Raw genomic sequence first — 20,250 nt, 5'->3', positions numbered from 1 at the left:
TAAAAATTATAATGTGTAGTCCAAATGACATAGTTACTGCACAAATGTTAACTCAAGGATACACCCCTGGTAAAGGTCTTGGAAAAGGAGAGAACGGTATCCCACAGCCTATACTGGTTTCAGGACAACTTGATAAAAAGGGGTTTGGAAATTTTTAGCTCAGGCCACTGACATACCTGCACCCCAAAGGTGCGCTGACCCCATTACTTGGAAGTCAGATGAGCCCGTTTGGGTTGATCAGTGGCCTTTACTCAATGATAAACTAAGTGCTGCCCAACAGTTAGTGCAGGAACAACTAGCAGCAGGACATATTGAGGAAAGTAATTCCCCTTGGAATACACCTATTTTTGTTATTAAAAAGAAGTCTGGTAAATGGAGACTCTTACAAGATTTAAGAGCAGTAAATATCACCATGGTCCTTATGGGTGCCTTACAACCAGGATTGCCTTCACCGGTTGCGATTCCTCAAAAATATTTTAAAATCATTATTGACCTTAAAGATTGCTTTTTTACAATTCCCCTTCACCCTGCTGACCAGAAAAGATTTGCCTTTAGTCTTCCATCTACAAATTTTAAACAACCAATGAAGCGCTATCAATGGAAAGTCTTACCTCAGGGTATGGCCAATAGTCCTACCTTGTGTCAAAAATATGTAGCTGCCGCTATAGAGCCAGTCAGAAAAACATGGGCACAAATGTATATTATACATTATATGGATGATATTTTAATAGCAGGAGAAATTGGCGAACAAGTCTTACAGTGCTTCGCCCAACTTAAACAAGAGTTAACAACAGCCGGACTACAAATAGCCCCAGAAAAAGTACAATTACAAGATCCATACACTTATCTTGGTTTCCAGATTAATGGACCCAAAATCATTAATCAAAAGGCCGTTATACGTCGTGATCATTTAAAAACTTTTAAATGATTTCCAAAAATTACTGGGAGACATAAATTGGCTTCGACCGTACTTAAAGCTCACCACAGGAGAGTTAAAACCTCTTTTCGATATATTAAAAGGAGACTCTAATCCAAAATCCCCCAGGTCCATTACTAAAGAAGCATTAATAACACTCCAACAGGTAGAACATGCCATTGCAACACAATTTGTTACCGGTATTGATTATTCTCAGCCATTAATATTCCTTATTTTTAACACAACAATAACCCCTACTGGTCTATTTTGGCAGAACAATCCCATTATGTGGGTACACCTACCCTCCTCCCCTAAAAAGGTTTTGTTGCCTTATTATGATGCCATAGCTGATCTAATTATCTTGGGAAGAGAAAACAGTAGAAAATACTTTGGAATAGAACCCTCTACCATTATACAGCCCTACACTCAATCATGCATCCATTGGCTGTTACAAAATACGGAAGCTTGGCCAATTGCTTGTGCTTCTTATACTGGCGCGATTGACAACCATTACCCACCTAACAAACTTATTCAATTTTGTAAACTTCATGCGTTTGTATTTCCCCATATTACCAGTAAAGAACCTCTCAATGACGCATTACTAATTTTCACTGATGGATCTTCCACAGGACTTGCTGCTTACACTTACAATAATGTAGTCGTTAAATTCCAGACCACTTATACATCAGCTCAGCTGGTCGAATTGCAAGCTATAATTGCAGCACTATCAGCTTTTCCTTGTCAGCCACTTAACATTTATACAGACAGCGCCTACCTGGCTCATTCAATACCCCTCTTAGAGACCGTGTCTCAAATTAAACATATTTCAGACACAGCTAACCTATTTTTACAATGTCAACAACTTATCCGAAAAAGGACTACTCCCTTTTTTCTTGGGCATATTAGAGCACATTCAGGATTACCGGGACCTCTAACACAAGGTAACGCAACAGCTGACACAGCAACAAAAACCATAGCCACAGTCACTACAGACAATTTGCAACAAGCACAAAAAGCACATGCCTTACATCATTTAAACGCCCAAACCTTAAGACTTATGTTTAAACTTACCAGAGAACAAGCTCGACAAATAGTTAAACAATGCGCCAACTGCATAACATATTTACCTGTTCCTCATCTAGGAGTTAACCCCCGAGGACTCATCCCCAACGAAATTTGGCAAATGGACGTTACTCACCACTTAGAATTCGGTCAACTAAAATATATCCATGTATGCATAGACACCTATAGTGGATTCATCAGTGCAACTCTCCAAACAGGAGAGGCCACCAAACATGTCATAGCTCATCTATTACACTGCTTTTCTATTTTAGGAATACCCAAACAAATCAAAACAGACAATGGCCCCGGTTATACAGCCAAAGCCTTCTTACAATTTTGTAATACCCTACAAATTAAACATACCACAGGCATTCCCTATAATCCCCAAGGACAAGGTATAGTAGAAAGAGCTCATCTGTCATTAAAAACTATTATCACAAAATTAAAAGGGGGGAGCTGGTACCCCATGAAGGGTACCCCCAGAAACATACTCAATCATGCCCTGTTTATCCTTAATTTTTTAAATTTGGACAGTCATGGAAAATCGGCTGCTGACCGTTTCTGGCATCCTGAATCTCAAAAACAGTTTGCAATGGTAAAATGGAAAGATCCACTTGATAGTTCATGGCATGGCCCCGATCCAGTTTTAATTTGGGGAAGAGGCTCAGTATGCATCTTCTCACAAAAAAATGATGCAGCCAGATGGCTGCCTGAAAGATTGGTAAGACAAATAAATCATAACCATTGTCAGTCCAGGGAAGATAAATCTCCCTGAGAAGTTCTTTCCTTCTTGTTTTTCAGAAAATGAAGCCTAACATGAAATTCCTTTGGAGAATAATCGCTCTATATAACATAGTGACAGTCTATGCAGGTTTTGGTGACCCTCGTAAGGCAAAAGAATTATTACGAAAACAATACGGCCAGCCTTGTGATTGCAGAGGGACAGGGGGACAAATATCTGAACCTCCGTCAGATAGAATCACCCAGGTGACCTGCACGGGCAAGACAGCTTACCTAATGCCAAACCAGTTATGGAAATGTAAGTCTACCCCAAGAGATACCTCACCTAGCGGGCCGCTCCTAGAATGCCCTTGTAGCTCTTTCCAATCTTCTGTACATAGTTCCTGTTATACCTCCTATCAACAATGCAAATCAGGCAATAGAACATATTATACGGCCACGTTACTAAAAACACAAACTGGAGGCATCAATGATGTACAAGTATTAGGATCCACTAATAAACTTGTACAATCTCCTTGTAACGGCCAAAAAGGAAAGCCTGTTTGTTGGAGCACTACCGCCCCCATTCACATTTCTGATGGAGGAGGCCCATTAGATATTGCAAGATTTAAAAACCGTCCAGAAAAAATTAGAAGAAATTCATAAAGCTTCATATCCTGAACTTCAATATCACCCTTTAGCCCTGCCTGAGCTTAGAGATAATTTTAGGATCAATGCCCAAACCTTTGATATCCTCAATGCTACTTACAATTTACTTCAAATGTCCAATACAAGCCTGGCCCACGATTGTTGGCTTTGTCTTAAAATGGGCCCCCCTATTCCTCTAGCCATACCTAACCTTTCATTGTCCTATGTCAATTACTCAAATGAATCCTTAGTAAATAATTCCTGTCCTATTACCCCCCACCTCTTAGTTCAACCGATGACGTTTTCTAATTCCTCTTGCCTCTTTTCACCATCATATAATAACACTAAAGAAATTGATTTAGGCTATGTTGTATTTGGCAACTGTACTTCCATAATCAATGCCACCAACCCTTTGTGTGCTATAAATGGCTCGGTTTTCGTTTGTGGAAACAACATGGCATATACGTATCTACCTACAAATTGGACAGGGCTTTGTGTTCTGGCCACTCTTCTCCCCGACATTGATATCATCCCTGGAGATGAACCTATCCCCATCCCCGCTATTGAACATTTTATTTATAGACCGAAACGAGCCATACAATTTATTCCCTTATTGGCTGGACTAGGAATCACCACTGCTTTTACTACAGGAGCCACAGGCCTAGGAGTCTCACTAACCCAATATACTAAATTATCCAATCAATTAATTTCAGATGTACAGACCTTATCCAGTACTATACAAGATTTACAAGACCAAGTAGACTCGTTAGCTGAAGTAGTTCTCCAGAATAGAAGAGGTCTAGATTTGTTAACGGCAGAACAGGGAGGGATATGTTTGGCCTTACAGGAAAAGTGCTGTTTTTACGCCAACAAATCCGGAATCGTCAGAGATAAGATAAAAACTTTGCAAGAAGAACTAGAAAAGCGCAGAAAAGGCCTGGCCGCCAATCCACTATGGACTGGGCTCGATGGACTTCTCCCCTATCTCCTGCCATTTCTTGGTCCTTTACTCACTCTTCTACTCTTCCTCATTCTCGGGCCTATAATCCTTAATAAGCTTATGGCATTTGTCAGACAACAAATTGAGGCCTTCCAGGCCAAACCTATACAGGTTCATTATCATCGCCTTGAGATGACTGAAAATGGTGAGTCTTATTTACCTTAATAAGACCACCTCCCCTGTGTGCTGAACTGGACAGTCAATGACGGGTAAGAGGACACTATCTCCATCGGAGCCGAAGACAGGAGGGCTGCCCTTGCTGCTGCCTTAACCCATGACGGGCCTAGAAGGTGGGGGTGAGTTGACCCAACCTAAGACAGGCGCAGTTCCCGAGGGGTTTTCTTATCATAAAAATATAAAAAGGGGGACCTGTCCGGAGCTGCACGCCCCGGCCATAGCGAATAATAATTAAGGATTAAACGCCTGAGCTATATTCATTTCCACCCCACACCTTCTCCCTATCTTTGCCTTTTTTCCCCTGTACTAATACCTCATTAAAGATGGCGCTCTTCCTGCTTCTTCTTTACTCACTTTTCCCACGCCCGGGAAAATTGTTACTTAATAGCGCAAGCGCAACATGACGTCCGACCGGAGAAACCGAAACTAACCTGGCCACGCCCTCGGCAATGAGATCATTTCCGGCTTAGCCCAACCCCTTCCCTTCCAAGTGTATATAAGGCAGTGCATTACCGCCATTAAACGAGACTTGATCAGAGCACTGTCTTGTCTCCATTTCTCGTGTCTCTTGTTCCCCAAATTCCCACCCCCTCCTCCAGGGCCTGCTCTGACTATCCCGCGGGCCGGGATACAAATGGAAGCAAACAGTGCATTGTCCCAAATACTTCAGGGGTCAGTTTGATTTTGCAATGCAATTTGCATCCTTGAAACTGCCAGACTGGCAGGGGAGTGGGTAGCGTGAGGGAGCGAAGTTGAAATTGCCTCCTATTAGCTCACCCTTTCAACATCAAACAGAGACCAAGAGAGAAATTGTTCCAACATTTCACCACATATATTTTTTCTTATGCAGTCTAAGCTGAGAATGCCATGTAAATGGGTCACTGCAAAATGCAATAATTTAATTTTTCTCCAATCAAAATAAGAAACAAACCAGTCTGATCTCACTTCTATTAACTTTTGAAAGTTTACAACAATTAAAGTATTTTTGCTTCTACGTATGAAGGTTAAAAAAAAGATTTTTTTTTTCATAAAATACAAGAGCAACCAATTTTACTACCAAGTAAAGTGAAAACTGGGATTCCTTTTTACACTAGTCCAAAGGTGCATTTAGGAACTTAGTTGTAGGCTGCTGTGTTAACACCATGACAAACCAAAGTGTAGGATTGGGTCTGGTTTTGTTTCGGTTTTCTTTTCAATATCCAATGCTCATGGATTAAATTCCGAAAATGTTCCAATTGTGAGGCAGGGATATGTTTGGATTCGACCATGGGTATGCTCCTTGGGTTGGATGTTGGAGGGTGAGGCACGTTTTGCTGACTACCTACTAGTCACTAAGGTAAAAAAAATTCATCGTCTCCTGGTATTCTATTCCCTGGAAATCTACTCGGTACCACAAGATACCTGCACTTCTACCAAATCCTTTCACAAACTGAGACATTTCTTGTGATTTATCTGTGACAATTTCCAACGTAGCTCCACATTTTTTATAGTTGTTAGCAAACCATTCCAACAGGGGTATGCTCTCAATAAGCTCATGTTCCCATCCAGTCTCTTTGTCTATGAAATGAGATGTATCCTTTTCTTGCTCTGGAGTTAGAGAATTTTCTCCTCTTCTGTGCTTTGTCAATGAAGAACATATCTCATTATCCAGATTTTCAAAGACTATTAGAGTCTCTACAGCTCCCATTTTCAAAGCCTTTAGTGAATCTTCAATGCCAAAACAGTACTTGCCCATGTCATGGCTGATTTTATCAAACTATCGTCCTATTGATTTCTTCTCTTGAATGAATTTCACATTGGAGAGGACTTCAGTAGATAACTCAATAGCTTAGTTGAATCCATTTTCACCACCATAGGATATACAAACTAACTTTAAAACTTTTTATTGCAACTTTTGATAAATATATCAGATTGACTTAGTTCAGTTTTAAAGTTAGCAGATCCAGCTAAAACTAGACCACTCACATTCACTTTGTCTCCAGAAATAAACAGCTACACAGCAGTCTCTGCTACTTTCCAAACGTAGTTATATCGCTTTTCCATTCTTAAAGAGGCAAAACACAGGGATGACTGACCTCCTTTACCGTGTTTCTTTGGGAGATCCACAATGAATTTTTGCAGGACTTGTGTTTCCTTGGAGTGTGCCAAAAACTGCACCACTACCATCTATTACAATAAAGCCAAATTTGCTATAATCTGAAAGTAGTGCTATAAGAGCCTCTGTATGGAATTTGTTGTCACACAAGTACAATGATGTATTAATTGGTTTGAAAGGTTCAAAGTCAATGTTGACTTTCTTTTCCTTTCCTTCTTCTGTTACAGTTGTTCCACAGTAAACAACCAGACCATTTGAAGGTACTTTGTTATAAAGTTTGAGCCTTTGTTGTACAGATGTAATGGCTCCCAGGACTGAAAGACAGTTTACTCATGACTCAATGTTAGATGCAATTCCAAACTCGTCTGCTAATAATTTTGTCACTCAGAGCATTTGTTTTTTTTTTTAAACCACGCAGTATATAGTACTTTGTTATGGCAACCTAAACTAAGACAACTCCCCCACCATTCCCCATTGTCAGCAGGGTCCAACTAGAAACTGAGCTTCCATTTTTACCATGCAGCAACAAAGCGGCATGATTCAGCGCTCCACTTCCATACTCCCTGGTGTCAGTGAGGCCAACAGGAAGCTGAACATATCCAGCTCTTGTGCTACTTCAACATAGAGACTATGTGCTTTAAAATAATGTTAAGTGTAATTAAACATCTCACAGTATAATTTCCAGAATGTTTGGAATACAATAAAAAATCACTCATCATACCAACAACCAGGAAAACCACAATTTGAATAAGAAAAGACAATCAATAGATGCCAACACTGAGTTGATAGAGATGTTAGAATTGCCTTACAAGGATTTTAAGGTATCCATCATACAATTGCTTTAATAAGGACTTACAAATTTCCTTGAAATAAATGAAAAAAAAAAGAAAATGTCAGAAAAGAAATTCAAGTTATATTTTAAAATAACAAATGGAAATTATAGAACATAAAAAGGCAATAAGCAAATTTTTTTAAATTACTCGATGGGCTTAACAGTAGAGTCGAGATGACAGAGGATAGAATCAGTAAATTTGAAGACAGATAAATAGAATTTATTCAATCTTAACAACGGGGGTAAATAGAATTTTTTAAAAAGAAGAGGACCTGAGGGACGTGTGAGAATGTATAAAAAATATAGATATAAAAGTTCGTATTACCAGAGTTCCAGAAGTAAAGGGGAGTATGGCTGAGAGAATACTCAAAAAAAATACTGGCTGAAAACTTCCCAAATTTGGTGAAACACATAAACCCACAGATTCAAGAAGTTCAGTGAATTGCAAATAGGATAAATCCAAAGAAACACATGTCAAGACACGTGATATTTAGCTTCTGAAAACTAAATATAAAGAAAACATCTTGAAAGCAGCCAGAGACAAACAACACATTTCCTCTAGGATGATACTAATCCAAACGAAAATGTATTTCTCATCTAAAACCATAAAGGCCAGAAATAAGTAACAACATATTTTAAGTGCTGAAAGAAAGGACTTGTCAAACACAAATTGTATATCCAGCAAAAATATCTGTCAGGAATGAAGGGTAAATCGAGACATTCTCAGATGAAGAAAAATAAACAGAATTTGTTGCTAGCAAATCTATCCTTAAAAAATAGCTAAAAGAAGTTCTTTAAACTTTCTTAGAAAGGAAATTATAACAGAAGAAGGCTTGGAACTTCAGAAAAGTAAGAACATAGGAATACAAAAAAGAGGTGTAATAGCAAGAGATAATCTTACTTCTCCTGAGTTTTTAAATCTTATCTGAAGATTGAAGTGAAAATTATAACACTATGTGATATGGTACTCAATATATGCACAGTAAGTATTTAAGACAGTTATATTTTATTTTTATTTTTTTTTGTATATTTATGTATTTTTTTAAATTTATTTATTATTATTATACTTTAAGTTGTAGGGTACATGTGCATAACGTGCAGGTTTGTTACATATGTATACTTGTGCCATGTTGCTGTGCTGCACCCAGCAACTCGTCATGTACATCAGGTATAACTCCCAATGCAATCCCTCCCCCCGCCCCCCTCCCCATGATAGGCCCCGGTGTGTGATGTTCCCCTTTCTGAGTCCATGTGATCTCATTGTTCAGTTCCCACCTATGAGTGAGAACATGCGGTGTTTGGTTTTCTGTTCTTGTGATAGTCAGCTAAGAATGATGGTTTCCAGCTGCATCCATGTCCCTACAAAGGACACAAACTCATCCTTTTTGATGGCTGCATAGTATTCCATGGTGTATATGTGCCACATTTTCTAATCCAATCTGTCACTGATGGACCTTTGGGTTGATTCCAAGTCTTTGCTATTGTGGATAGTGCTGCAATAAACATACGTGTGCATGTGTCTTTATAGCAGCATAATTTATAATCCTTTGGGTATATACCCAGTAATGGGATGGCTGGGTCATATGGTACATCTAGTTCTAGATCCTTGAGGAATCGCCATACTGTTTTCCATAATGGTTGAACTAGTTTACAATCCCACCAACAGTGTAAAAGTGTTCCTATTTCTCCACATCCTCTCCAGCACCTGTTGTTTCCTGACTTTTTAATGATCGCCATTCTAACTGGTGTGAGATGGTATCTCATTGTGGTTTTGATTTGCATTTCTCTGATGGCCAGTGATGATGAGCATTTTTTCATGTGTCTGTTGGCTGTATGAATGTCTTCTTTTGAGAAATGTCTGTTCATATCCTTTGCCCACTTTTTGATGGGGTTGTTTGTTTTTTTCTTGTAAATTTGTTTGAGTTCTTTGTAGGTTCTGGATATTAGCCCTTAGTCAGATGAGTAGATTGCAAAATTTTTCTCCCATTCTGTAGGTTGCCTGTTCACTCTGATGGTAGTTTCTTTTGCTGTGCAGAAGCTCTTAAGTTTAATGAGATCCCATTTGTCAATTTTGGCTTTTGCTGCCATTGCTTTTGGTGTTTTAGACATGAAGTCTTTGCCCATGCCTATGACCTGAATGGTACTACCAAGGTTTTCCTCTAGGATTTTTATGGTATTAGGTCTAACATTTAAGTCTCTAATCCGTCTTGAATTAATTTTCATATAAGGAGTAAGGAAAGGATCCAGTTTCAGCTTTCTACTTATGGCTAGCCAATTTTCACAGCACCATTTAGTAAATAGGGAATCCTTTCCCCATTTCTTGTTTCTCTCAGGTTTGTCAAAGATCAGATGGCTGTAGATGTGTGGTATTATTTCTGAGGACTCTGTTCTGTTCCATTGGTCTATATCTCTGTTTTGGTACCAGTACCATGCTGTTTTGGTTACTGTAGCCTTGTAGTAGAGTTTGAAGTCAGGTAGCGTGATGCCTCCAGCTTTGTTCTTTTGACTTAGGATTGTCTTGGAGAAACGGGCTCTTTTTTGGTTCCATATGAACTTTAAAGCAGTTTTTTCCAATTCTGTGAAGAAACTCATTGGTAGCTTGATGGGGATGGCATTGAATCTATAAATTACCTTGGGCAGTATGGCCACTTTCACTATATTGATTCTTCCTATCCATGAGCATGGTATGTTCTTCCATTTGTTTGTGTCCTCTTTTATTTCACTGAGCAGTGGTTTGTAGTTCTCCTTGAAGAGGTCCTTTACATCCCTTGTAAGTTGGATTCCTAGGTATTTTATTCTCTTTGAAGCAATTGTGAATGGAAGTTCATTCCTGATTTGGCTCTCTGTTTGTCTGTTACTGGTGTATAAGAATGCTTGTGATTTTTGCACATTTATTTTGTATCCTGAGACTTTGCTGAAGTTGCTTATCAGCTTAAGGAGATTTTGGGCTGAGACAATGGGGTTTTCTAAATATACAATCATGTCATCTGCAAACAGGGACAGTTTGACTTCTTCTTTTCCTAACTGAATACCCTTGATTTCTTTCTCTTGCCTAATTGCCCTAGCCAGAACTTCCAACACTATGTTGAATAGGAGTGGTGAGAGAGGGCATCCCTGTCTTGTGCCAGTTTTCAAAGGGAATTTTTCCAGTTTTTGCCCATTCAGTACGATATTGGCTGTGGGTTTGTCATAAATAGCTCTTATTATTTTGAGGTACGTTCCATCAATACCGAATTTATTGAGCGTTTTTAGCATGAAGGGCTGTTGAATTTTGTCAAAAGCCTTTTCTGCATCTATTGAGATAATCATGTGGTTCTTGTCTTTGGTTCTGTTTATATGCTGGATTATGTTTATTGATTTGTGAATGTTGAACCAGCCTTGCATGCGAGGGATGAAGCCCACTTGATCATGGTGGATAAGCTTTTTGATGTGTTGCTGAATCCGGTTTGCCAGTATTTTATTGAGGATTTTTGCATCGATGTTCATCAGGGATATTGGTCTAAAATTCTCTTTTTTTGTTGTGTCTCTGCCAGGCTTTGGTATCAGGATGATGTTGGCCTCATAAAATGAGTTAGGGAGGATTCCCTCTTTTTCTATTGATTGGAATAGTTTCAGAAGGAATGGTACCAACTCCTCCTTGTACCTCTGGTAGAATTCAGCTGTGAATCCATCTGGTCCTGGACTTTTTTTCGTTGGTAGGCTATTAATTGTTGCCTCAATTTCAGAGCCTGCTATTGGTCTATTCAAGGATTCAACTTCTTCCTGGTTTAGTCTTGGAAGAGTGTAAGTGTCCAGGAAATTATCCATTTCTTCTAGATTTTCCAGTTTATTTGCGTAGAGGTGTTTATAGTATTCTCTGATGGTAGTTTGTATTTCTGTGGGGTCGGTGGTGATATCCCCTTTATCATTTTTAATTGCATCGATTTGATTCTTCTCTCTTTTCTTCCTCATTAGTCTTGCTAGTGGTCTGTCAATTTTGTTGATCTTTTCAAAAAACCAACTCCTGGATTCATTGATTTTTTGGAGAGTTTTCTGTGTCTCTATCTCCTGCAGTTCTGCTCTGATCTTAGTTATTTCTAGCCTTCTGCTAGCTTTCGAATGTGTTTGCTCTTGCTTCTCTAGTTCTTTTAATTGTGATGTTAGAGTGTCAATTTTAGATCTTTCCTGCTTTCTCTTGTGGGCATTTAGTGCTATAAATTTCCCTCTACACACTGCTTTAAATGTGTCCCAGAGATTCTGGTATGTTGTATCTTTGTTCTCATTGGTTTCAAAGAACATCTTTATTTCTGCCTTCATTTCGTTATGTACCCAGTAGTCATTCAGGAGCAGGTTGTTCAGTTTCCATGTAGTTGAGCGGTTTTGATTGAGTTTCTTAGTCCTGAGTTCTAGTTTGATTGCACTGTGGTCTGAGAGACAGTTTGTTATAATTTCTGTTCTTGTACATTTGCTGAGGAGTGCTTTACTTCCAATTACGTGGTCAATTTTGGAGTAAGTACGATGTGGTGCTGAGAAGAATGTATATTCTGTTGATTTGGGGTGGAGAGTTCTATAGATGTCTATTAGGTCTGCTTGCTGCAGAGATGAGTTCAATTCCTGGATATCCTTGTTAACTTTCTGTCTCGTTGATCTGTCTAATGTTGACAGTGGAGTGTTGAAGTCTCCCATTATTATTGTATGGGAGTCTAAGTCTCTTTGTAAGTCTCTAAGGACTTGCTTTATGAATCTGGGTGCTCCTGTATTGGGTGCATATATATTTAGGATAGTTAGCTCTTCCTGTTGAATTGATCCCTTTACCATTATGTAATGGCCTTCTTTGTCTCTTTTGATCTTTCATGGTTTAAAGTCTGTTTTATCAGAGACTAGTATTGCAACCCCCGCTTTTTTTTGTTCTCCATTTGCTTGGTAAATCTTCCTCCATCCCTTTATTTTGAGCCTATGTATGTCTCTGCGTGTGAGATGGGTCTCCTGAATACAGCAGACTGATGGGTCTTGACTCTTTTTCCAGTTTGCCAGTCTGTGTCTTTTAATTGGAGCATTTAGTCCATTTACATTTAAGGTTAAGATTGTTATGTGTGAACTTGATCCTGCCATTATGATATTAACTGGTTATTTTGCTCGTTAGTTGATGCAGTTTCTTCCTAGCCTCGATGGTCTTTACATTTTGGCATGTTTTTGCAATGGCTGGTACTGGTTGTTCCTTTCCATGTTGAGTGCTTCCTTCAGGGTCTCTTGTAAGGCAGGCCTAGTGGTGACAAAATCTCTAAGCATTTGCTTATCTGTAAAGGATTTTATTTCTCCTTCACTTCTGAAACTTAGTTTGGCTGGATATGAAATTCTGGGTTTAAAATTCTTTTCTTTAAGAATGTTGAATATTGGCCCCCACTCTCTTCTGGCTTGGAGAGTTTCTGCTGAGAGATCTGCTGTTAGTCTGATGGGCTTCCCTTTGTGGGTAACCCGACCTTTCTCTCTGGCTGCCCTTAAGATTTTTTCCTTCATTTCAACTTTGGTGAATCTGGCAATTATGTGTCTTGGAGTTGCTCTTCTCGAGGAGTATCTTTGTGGTGTTCTCTGTATTTCCTGGATTTGAATGTTGGCCTGCCCTGCTAGGTTGGGGAAGTTCTCCTGGATGATATCCTTAAGAATGTTTTCCAACTTGGTTCCATTTTCCCCCTCACTTTCAGGCACCCCAATCAGACGTAGATTTGGTCTTTTTACATAATCCCATACTTCTTGCAGGCTTTGTTCATTTCTTTTTCTTCTTTTTTCTTTTGGTTTCTCTTCTCGCATCATTTCATTCATTTGATCCTCAATCGCAGATACTCTTTCTTCCAGTTGATCGAGTCGGTTACTGAAGCTTGTGCATTTGTCACGTATTTCTCATGTCATGGTTTTCACCTCTTTCATTTCGTTTATGACCTTCTCTGCATTAATTACTCTAGCCATCAATTCTTCCACTTTTTTCTCAAGATTTTTAGTTTCTTTGCTCTGGGTACGTAATTCCTCCTTTAGCTCTGAGAAATTTGATGGACTGAAGCCTTCTTCTCTCAACTCGTCAAAGTCATTCTCCGTCCAGCTTTGATCCGTTGTTGGCGATGAGCTGCGCTCCTTTGCCGGGGGAGATGCGCTCTTATTTTTTGAATTTCCAGCTTTTCTGCCCTGCTTTTTCCCCATCTTTGTGGTTTTATCTGCCTCTGGTCTTTGATGATGGTGATGTACTGATGGGGTTTTGGTGTAGGTGTCCTTCCTGTTTGATAGTTTTCCTTCTAACAGTCAGGACCCTCAGCTGTAGGTCTGTTGGAGATTGCTTGAGGTCCACTCCAGACCCTGTTTGCCTGGGTATCAGCAGCAGAGGCTGCAGAAGATAGAATATTTCTGAACAGCGAGTGTACCTGTCTGATTCTTGCTTTGGAAGCTTCCTCTCAGGGGTGTACTCCACCGTGTGAGGTGTGGGGTTTCAGACTGCCCCTAGTGGGGGATGTCTCCCAGTTAGGCTACTCAGGGGTCAGGGACCCACTTGAGCAGGGAGTCTGTCCCTTCTCAGATCTCAACCTCCGTGTTGGGAGATCCACTGCTCTCTTCAAAGCTGTCAGACAGAGTCGTTTGCGTCTGCAGAGGTTTCGGCTGTGTTTGTTATTGCCCTGTCCCCAGAGGTGGAGTCTACAGAGACAGGCAGGTTTCCTTGAGCTGCTGTGAGCTCCACCCAGTTCGAGCTTCCCAGCAGCTTTGTTTACCTACTTAAGCCTCAGCAATGGCGGGCGCCCCTCCCCCAGCCTCGCTGCTGCCTTGCCGGTAGATCACAGACTGCTGTGCTAGCAATGAGGGAGGCTCCGTGGGTGTGGGACCCTCCCGGCCAGGTGTGGGATATGATCTCCTGGTGTGCCTGTTTGCTTAAAGCGCAGTATTGGGGTGGGAGTTACCCGATTTTCCAGGTGTTGTGTGTCTCAGTTCCCCTGGCTAGGAAAAGGGATTCCCTTCCCCCTTGCGCTTCCCAGGTGAGGCAATGCCTCGCCCTGCTTCAGCTCTCGCTGGTCGGGCTGCAGCAGCTGACCAGCACCGATCGTCCGGCACTCCCCAGTGAGATGAACCCAGTACCTCAGTTGAAAATGCAGAAATCACCGGTCTTCTGTGTTGCTCGCGCTGGGAGTTGGAGACTGGAGCTGTTCCTATTCGGCCGTCTTGCTCCGCCCCCTAGACAGTTATATTTTATTTGAATGCACAGGATAAAATGACCTAAGTAGAAGCAAGGTTTGTATATTTAATATTAGTATTAAAAATCCGATAGCAGTACACAGTGATATGTTAGTATACATATGATAATCTCTAAAGCAATTATAAAGAAAACTATGCAAAGTGGTATACTCAAAAACAGTATATGGTGTGAGTTGGTTGCAGGTAATATTTTAAAGAGAAAGAAAAAAATGGTATAAATAAATCAAGGTGTAATCCAAAATATTCTACTTAACCAACAAGATGTTAAAAATTAAAAGGCAAATAAAAGAATTGTGAAGTAACGAAAACTAGTAGAGCACACATAATAAGGTGGCAGACATAAGCATTAATATATTAATAATTACCTTATGTGTAAATCATCTAAATACACCAATTAAAAGAGAGAGATTTGGGGGAGGGAATTATGTTTAAAATTATGGTTTACAAGAAATTCACCTTAAATACAAAGGTATGGCAAAAATTAGGGAAAAATGCATATTATGTAAACATTAATATCAGATAAAACAGACTTCAAAGCAAAGCATTGAAGGAGGGCCCCAACACAGTGTCCATATTCAAAGACTGGGAGAGTATTTTGTGGGGGTGAGTTTCAGGCATTTAAGAAAATGCTTTCAAAATATGAGCGTCCACTAAGCTAACAGAATGCAGACTTCAGTAGCCACACATAAAGAATACAGGCTTTATAAAAAATGGTTTACAAAAGTCACTAAAAAGTAACAACAAGCAGCAAAACAAATTTAGGGGAACAGGGATAATCTGACACCAAGTGCTGCCACTTCATAATACATAAAATGTTCAGATTTCAACAATAAATTATGAGACATGCAAAGGTGCACTCAGTATAAAAAAAAAGAAGAAGAAGAAGAAATTAATAGAAACATTCCCTGAGAAAGGCTAGGCATTGGACAAAGGCTTTAAATCTCCTCTCTTTGGCCAGGCATGGTGGCTCACCCCTTTAATCCCAGCACTATGGGAAGCAGGTGGATCACAATGTCAGGAGATTGAGACCCTGGCTAACACAGTGAAATTCCATCTCTACTAAAAATAAAAAAAAATAGCTGGATGTGGTGGCATGCACCTGTAGTCCCAGCTACTTGGGAGGCTGAGGCAGGAGAATCGCTTGAACCCGGGAGGCGGAGGTTGGTTGCAGTGAGCCAAGATCGTGCCACTGCACTCCAGCCTGAGTGACAGAGTAAGACTCCATCTCAAAAAAAAAAAAAAAAAAAAAAAAAAAAAATCTAGCTCCAAGAGCTATAGTAATCATGGATAAATAAATAAATAAATAAATAAATAAATAAAAGGAAACCAGGAGAACAAAGTCTCAACAAATAAAGAATATCAATAAAGAGAAGTCATTTCTTAAAAAGAAACAAGTACAAAATCTGGAGAACAAAAGTAAAATAACAGAAATAAAGACTTCACTAGAGGAGCTCAATGGTAGATTAGGGCTGGTATAAGAAATAATCAGTAAAGTTGAAGATAGGTCAAACAAGAGTGTGCAGTAAGAGGAACAGAAATACAAAGAAAAAATAAAAATAAATAGAGTCTTAGAGACCTGAGGGAAACCATCAGGCATACCAACATTTGAATAGTGAAACCTCCAGAAGGGAACATAAAATGAATGGGCAAAAGAATGTTTAAAGTAGTAATGTCCAAAAGTTTCTTGAATAATCATGAAAGATAGGAATCTACACATCCAAGAAGCATAATTTACTCCAAGCAGGAAAAGCTAAAACATATCCACACTGAGACAAGTTATGATCAAAGTGTAAAAAGCCAAAGACAAAGAGAGAATATTGAAATCAGCAAGAGAAAAGTGACTTTCCCACAAATGAAAAAGGGATCTTCAATGAGAAACAAATCAATTTCTCTTCAGAAACCATAGACTTCAGAAGATGGGCATAATATATTTTAAGTGCCAAAGGGGGGGGAACTATGAACCAATAATTCTACATTCAGCAAAACTTTTGTCCTTCAAAAATAAAGGCAAAATTAAGACATTCCCAGGCAACAAAAAACTGAGGGAATTTGTCACTAACAGACCTACCCTAAAAGAAATTATAAGGGAGTTGTTCAACCTGAAATGAAAGAACACTAGACAGTAACCCAAAATCATACAAACAAATAAAGAACAATGGTAAAAGTAGCTACATAGGTAAATATAAAAGTCCCTGTTACTGCATTTTTGAGGTTTTTTGTTTCTTTGTTTTTTGTTTTTGTGTTGTTCTTGTTGTTTGTTTGCTTTTTGAGATAGGGTCTTACTTTATTGCCCAGGCTGGTCAACAAAGATGTTAATTGTAAGATGTTAACTGTAATCTCCAGTGTAAGAAAAAAAATTTAAAACTATACAGAAAAAGATAAGTAGATTCATATGGTATATTTTGGGTGGGGTGGATGATGAGCAATTACTTAACGGGTACAGTGTACATTATTTGAGCAATGGTTACCCTAAAAGCCCTGACTTCACCACTACACAGTCTATGCATGTAACAAAATTACACTTGCATCCCATAAATTTACACAAATTTTAAAAATAAAAACAAAACAAAATAATCAAATATATATATTTATATTTTTTCTTATATTACCAAGTAATTCATATTCATGCTACAAAGATTAGAAAATACACACCAAAAAAAAAATATATATATATATATATATATAGAAAAGATTCTACACTTTTCTTCACTCAGATCTATTGATTCCAGGGAGTCTCCCAATGTTTGTCCAAAGGGACTGCACATGATTTGTTTTGGGGCAAGATGGGACTACTCCATCCTCTATCTAGAGATTCCCTCTCTCTACATGGTGGCTGGAACGGAGCAGTGCTCAGCTAATAACCATGTTTAACATAAGTGATGATAAATAAACTCAAGAATGCTCTTCTGATGCAGGGATTAACCTGTCTGTCTGAGCACAAGCCCATCACTGAGTGTTTGGGTTTCTTGCACTTGCAAAAAAATGCTAGGATGACATCCCCCAACATTTGTGGTTTCTTAGGCTACTTTCTTGGGACAATTCTGAGTCTATCTCAGTTGACAGGATGCCCACTGCCCCTGTCTCTCTAAGTCTTTGTTTAAATGTCTTCCCTGACAACGCCCAGCCAGTCCTCTTTCCTCAACATTGTCCACACGTGACTCTGCAGTCTCTGCTGCATGGGGCCTGTTTTCTCAGGTAGGACCTCAAAGGGAAGGCACCTGCTTCTGGACAGGAGTCAGAATCTCCTGAGCCCAGGAGCATCCCTAGAAGGGGAGTTTCAAGCCACACCAGCCCACAGTCAGACTGAAGTCATTTGAAGACTAGGAAACTAGAAGGTTTTCCTCTTAAAATAACACAGAATACATATCCATTATACAAAAATTCAGACTATACAGAAAAGTGCGAAGAAAGTGAAGGCCACCCCCACCCTGCCTCCCTGACAGTCAGGCTATGCTGTCTGTGCATTTGACAGGCTTTGTTCCTAACATTCACTTTATTGCAAAAATGGGTTTATCATAAATTCAATTTTCTAAACTACTTATCTCAATTAAGTGAGAATTCCTCTGTCAGAAGGGTTGGTGCTCTCTTGCCAGGCAGTCAAGCCAGCCACTGCTGTCCCTTCTTATTTGTCAAGTGCCTTGGAGGGTGTCCACGCTGTGTCTGTGGACACCACCAAGTCTCTTGTTGTGGAGTAGGGGCCCAGGACCCTAGGACTGAATGGAGGAAACACAGGCTCAGATTCCTCTTGGCCACCTTCTCATTGGGCAGTCTTCCTGGACACTGCTGGGGTTCTGAACCCTGAGCACGTGGGTGTGCCATGGGAGGTCAGGACCATAGAGGGCTCATGACACAGGGACATCAGCAGGGAGTCCAGGCACACATCCTGGAGCCAGGAGGTCCTGGGGTACCTAGCGCCACCCCACCCCAGGCAGCCTGTGAAGGCTTAGGGTACTGGGCCCCACCCTGAGAGCTGAGAGTGGTCCTACCCAGGCCCCCCGGCAGGATACGGGCCAGCAAGTCCCACACAGCACTGGGGGACACCTGAGGAGAGAGCTGGGGCAGGGGGAACCCCAGCTGGGCCTCAGGGGGCTGGGAACGCACTGCCCTCTCACTTTCCATATCCTGAAATCAAGGGCTGACCAGTCAGTGATTTGCACTCCAACAACCAAACTCCAAATCCCAATGGCTTCTAACAACAAACGTCAATCCGTCTTGCTTCTGAGTCAGCTGAGAGGCTTCACCACTGGGCCTGCTCCACATTTCCTCAGTGCAAGAAGGCCCTCCCTTCTGACATCACCAAAGTGAGATCTTGAGAGTCCTGGGCTCAGAGCTGGCAGGAGCAAGGCAAAGGGAGTGGGTACAACAAGTGAGAAAGCAAGTGGAGGGTGGGGGGTGCTCACAAGTGCCAACTTAACCCTTGTGACTAAGAGGGGGTTGAGGGGCAGACTCCAAGGCCAGGAGAGCCCGGAGCCACCCTTGGCTCCAGACTTCACAGGCCTGAGTGCTCCTGGACCCCACCAGGGCCACAGCAGAAACTCAGGCTGAAGCAAAAGACAGCGGTTTGTGGCAGAACCCAGCACAGCAGGCCGTCCCCTCCCAGGCGCCTTTCTCATAGTTAATAACGCATACAGTTACACAGATTCCTGCATCTAACACAGCCAGGAAGCCATACAGCAGTCTAGGAGTGGGGTGCGTCTACACCTGTTTAGTGACAGAATCAAGGACTTGGCAGGCCATAAGTTTCCTGCAAGTGTAGCCCCCACAAACCCACCACTTTGGTCATCTTCACTCTGCATGGAAGTTTGGAGGCCCCCAGCTTGGGGCACACGACTTGTCATCCTGAGGGGAGAGAGGGCAGTTCTCCCAGAGTCGGCCCAGCCCTAGCCCTTGGAGGCGCAAGGGAAGGAGTTCATAGAGCACTTTATTGGTTCTCACAACCAGCTCTCTTCACTTATCCCGTAACATGGCAAAAAGACCAAATAGGAGGGTGCCCAGCAGACTCAGGCCACGGTCTTCAAGATGCCGGCCATCTTCTTGGCATCTCGGCCTACATGTGTGTCCCACATCACCTTCCAGCTGCACCTGGTGGGTCAGCTGCTGCCTTATAGCCAGCAGGGGGCTAGCTCTGTTGGCCTGGAGCTCCTGAAACCTGGTCCTTTCTCTGGGCTGCACCCATCTGACTGAGCTCCGTTGGCCTGGGCTTGCTGCTCACCCTGTCATGAGCCTGGTTCTAGGTGCTGGCCTCCAGCCTCAGGAGCTCCGCCAGAGTGTGCCTCAGTGCGTGCAGGTTCCTTACCACCACAGTGGCCCTCTGCCTCTGCTCTTTGCACTTCTGCTCAGCCAACTTTTGGCTTTGGTTTTCTGCAGCCATCATTGGCTCCTCAGCTTCAGTTTCTCATTCTTGGGCAAAATAGCCTTGGCATCTGCATCTCTCCTGATAGAAGTAATGCTCCTCGTGTCCAGATCCAGCTCCCCATCACTTTCCCCATTTTCCCATGCGGAGACCTTCAGTTGGCTCCAGCTTCCAGTGCACACATGGAAGAACCTTCTTTCAAATATGTATACAATATATATGTAATTACATATATATT

At 41.0% G+C, this 20,250-nt stretch overlaps 1 pseudogene; it reads right to left on the bottom strand.

Moving 5' to 3' along the window:
- Positions 1-5,847: 5,847 nt before the first annotated feature.
- Positions 5,848-20,030, bottom strand: LOC126945792 (eukaryotic peptide chain release factor subunit 1-like; annotated as a pseudogene).
- Between the last annotated feature and the right edge of the window lie 220 nt (positions 20,031-20,250).

The sequence above is a fragment of the Macaca thibetana genome, chromosome X (genome assembly GCF_024542745.1).
Source record: "Macaca thibetana thibetana isolate TM-01 chromosome X, ASM2454274v1, whole genome shotgun sequence".
NCBI classification, from domain to species: domain Eukaryota; kingdom Metazoa; phylum Chordata; class Mammalia; order Primates; family Cercopithecidae; genus Macaca; species Macaca thibetana.
This window is presented reverse-complemented; position numbering and strand designations above follow the sequence as displayed.